The sequence below is a fragment of the Lygodium microphyllum genome, chromosome 25, assembly GCF_053477565.2.
Source record: "Lygodium microphyllum isolate KBCC chromosome 25, Lygodium_microphyllum_v1.1.10, whole genome shotgun sequence".
Taxonomy (NCBI): Eukaryota; Viridiplantae; Streptophyta; class Polypodiopsida; order Schizaeales; family Lygodiaceae; genus Lygodium; species Lygodium microphyllum.
In genome coordinates, this window is record NC_141159.1 from 12,963,421 (window position 1) to 12,967,640 (window position 4,220).

Consider the following 4,220-nt stretch of genomic DNA (forward strand, 5'->3'; position numbering starts at 1 on the left):
CATCCTCGAAAGCTACCTTACAAGGGTCGCTCCATACAAATAGACAGCTAAAAGATAATAAGTTCGTTAATGGCAACGTCCTTTCTGCCAAGGTATTTATAAACCTCCAATAGTACCCTACTGATGACAGAAAGCTATGTACCTCTTTCGAAGTGCGTGGTGGTGGACTCATAGCGACTATAACCTTGATCTTTTCAGGGTCAGTTGTGATCCCTATTGAACTGACCACATGGCCTAGCAATAGCCCATAAGGCACTCCAAAGACACACTTCTGTGGGTTAAGAGCGATACCAAATCATCTGCAGCGCTCAAAGCACTTTCTTAAGATAATCAACATCCTTTCCCTCTTACAGTGGCTGCCCCCAGGTCATCAATAAATACTTTCAACTCATCTTGGGAGATGTCACCAAAGGTCTTGTCTACTGTTCGTTGCCATGATCCAGGTGCATTGCACAATCCAAAGGCCATCACATGGTACGCAAAAGTACCAAAGACAGTAATGAAAGTTGTTTTCAACTTGTCCCCTTCTGCAATTGCCATCTGGTTATAACCCGCAAAGCAATCCATAAATGAATATGTTTTCCTACCTGTTAATTGATCCAAAATCTGGTCAATAAATGGCAACGAGTAGTAATCCTTAACCGTCTGCTTATTCAGCTCTCTAAAATCTACACATAGTCGGATCTGGTTGTTTTTCTTCTTCCTGATGACAACTAGTCAACACCATTGTGTGTGTTGTACAGAGAAGATTAAACTAGCTTTTCTTCTGTAACTCCTCAAACAGCCTGTCCCTCAATTCAAAAGGCATACGCCTTACTTTTTGACGCATAGGACGACTGCCTTCTTTTACAGGAATAGTATGAATAGCCAGGCTAGGAGGAATGCCTCTTAACTCATCATAACTCCAAGCAAAGATATCGTGGAATTCTTAAATCAAGAACACATAGTCCTCCCTTTTTGTTGAACTGAGCATGGAACCTAATTTAATTGGTCGCGAATCATTCGGCGTGCCAAGGTTCAACTCAATCACATCCGCGTCTCTTATCCTATCTTGCGGCTCTATCGGCTCATTTAGAGTTATCTGATAAATATCCTCTGTAGTGGACCCCTCTTTAGATCCATCGCTGGATGATGTCTCACTACCAGATGGATCATCTGTTGTTTCTAATTCAGTAGAGGATAAAGGAGCTCTCTCACTCTGAGGAGACTCAGGGGTAAGCATAGACTATTACTCGATTAGCACCTCTACCCAGAACCACTCGACCGGCGGGTATATCGACTTGACAGTCTGTTTGTAAGATCCAAGGCTTGCCTAGCAAGACTCGATAGCTAGGACGTCCTGCAAATCTTATCACCCGAAAGTCCAAAAAGCATTATACACTTGCAACTATAACATGGACTTTAGTAACGCAAACTTCTGGTTGCCTTAGACTATCATCAGCCATTCTAAGAAGGGTGGAGCCATCTTTTTGGATGCCTAGATCCAACCTCTCCATCAACTCTGAACTCATGATATTGACGGAGGACCCAGTGTCTACGATAGCATGCTCCACTAATATTCCATCCACGTATGCTGGAACCCTAGGGCAATTCTTTTCAGCATGATCAAACCAATCTTCCCCTACTCGTGCTATGCCCAAAGGTTCTACAATATACCCAATATGTAGGATCTTCTTGAATTCCTTGCGTACTCCTGGAGATAATTTAATCAACTGTAAGAGGTTTACATCTGGTTTGACTTCGCAAAGAGAACTTGCTAAATCAAAATCATGATAGGTAGCCAATGCTCTCTTTTCTCGTCAAACCATCCTTTCTTTTGGTCTCGGGACCGGCTTTGGTGCTTCTTTTTTAGCTCTTGCCTTCTTTCTTGGCACTTCCTCATCCTTCTTAGGATCGACTTTTTTGTCAACAGGCCTTAGAGGTCCACCTTCCACGCCAGGATTCAGGACTTGCGTCCCCTTATTCCCTTGCTTAGGGTTTTCCTCGACTGGTTTTGCATTATCTTTATCACTCTCTTTAGCCTTTTGGCCTCTTGTCATGGCTCTTAGGTTAGAGGTTTCAGCGCCATTAATGCGTACAGCCTCGATAAGGCTGACTCCATTGCCTTGTGGCAACTCCTCTATAGTGGTCTTTCCCCTTTGCAGTATTTGTCCTGGTCCATCATTTTGCTGGAGGTTATTACCTTGCGCTCTATGATTAACTGGACCTGGCTATTTACTCCCTTGTTGGAGGGAACTAATCTTACTCCAACAGGTAGCGGCTAAGTGGCCCGACTTCCCACAAATATCACATTTAACATTTGGACAGTTTCTAGGGAAATGTTGTCCGCCACACCACTTACAGTTGAATCTTGAGGGACCACCCTCTTCAGGGTGTCGACTCCCTATCAGATTCTGCAGCTTCTTTAGGAAACTGACGTCAACAGCTATTTGCCGATATTGTTCAGAAATCATGTCGGTATAGTGCTTCATCATATCCTTAACTTCGCCAAGAACATTAGAGGCACTCGACTCATAGCCTTGATCGTCTATCTGTCATTCCATTGGCCTAACAATTTGATTGGGCATTGGTTGTTGACTCACAAGAACAACATTAGGGTTTGAAACTTGGCCTCCAACATTTGGTGGAGCCAACTGACTAGCCATAGGCATAGTCACACTGGGAGGAGCTGGCAGCAAAGGTACATTTTGAACCATGCTTCCTCTCCCATTAGGGTTATGCATAGGCATCCCTTCACTTCCATTTATCAATGGTAAATTGCCTCCAGGTACTAGACCCGCATTAAGATTTATTCGAGAGGAGTAGGCCGTTTGTAATCGTGACTCTACTCCTTCTGCCTGCATGATGGCGGTGTCTATATCAGACAAAGCCACACTGCTCAATTGTACCTGTATATTAAAATCCAATCCATGCAAGAAGTATTGCAATTGGGCAGCTAGTGGAATAGGAATGTAAGTTTGTAACTTACGAAATACTTCCTTAAGCTTCTTAGCATAGGCTTTCACATTCTCATGGGGTTCTTGGCGTATTACATTCAAAACATGCAACCAGTATTGGCCACCTCTTTCAGGGGCATATTCTCCTCGGAAAGCTGCATAAAATTGGTCAATTGTGGTTATGGTTCCAGCCTCTATGCTATGATACCATATTGCAGCCCTTCCTTTTAACGTCATGTTAAAGAACATCATAAGATGTCCCTCATCTTGGATGCGGTAATTAAACATTAATATTTGAAATTCACAAATGCGAAACTCTACATCTTCTTCGGCTAGCCCATTAAAAATGGGCAAAGGAACTCCTAAAGCTGGCAGATCCGGCGTCCCTGCAGGAATTGCAATGGGTTGTGCCATGATGACAATCGGATTGACAATAGGAGTTTGGACTGATGGGATCACACCCCCACTTGAAGTGGATTGACTTGGTGGAAGAGAGGAAGAACTTGCGCTTCCTCCTGCACCTAAAGGACTATGTGCAGCAGTTGGGTTACTAAGACCACTGCCTTTTATGCGTATCGAGCTGCTCCTTTGAGGAGAATAGCGTCTTACAATCTCCAACCGTCGTCTAGCCCTCTCAGCACATTCTGCTTTTTGTGTTTTAGCTTGACGGTCCTTGTCAAAGGACATAAACCAACTTTTTTGGTCCCTAAAAACCCTAGATTCGAGAACCACCACTTGTTGGCAGCTCCCGACAGATACACCACTGAAGGGACCTCAAATGGGCCGGCACTGGCTATGGCACTAGCCGGACCTCATGCTCATAATAGACAACCACACGCATACAGCCTCATGGGCCAGGAGCGTCTATCTGCTGCTAAAGGACGAACTATCCTAAAGCCTAATCTATGTGTTTATAGTTTTGTAGTCCAACGTTTCCCTTTCTATAAACTCCATAGAGGGAGAACCCATACACACTGGCAATAAATGCCACAATAATCACATACATGGGAGGCAACCTCTCGGTGGAATCACCGCGGCCCCACTACAGCTCTCCTACATCGCAGGGATTGGCCCCTTGATGCGCTACTCAACATATAGAACAAACGAACAAACTCCACTCTTTCATTTTGAGAGTATTCCAGGAGATACCATGTGTCCTTACCAAATTATTTCCTAAGAACCGAACGTCTATCCTACGGCTTTGGTTGCCTTTCCACACTCAAACTTGGGTCATCGTCATCGAAAATAGGTGCTATGCATCCAGTCCTTTGTATTCTAATACTA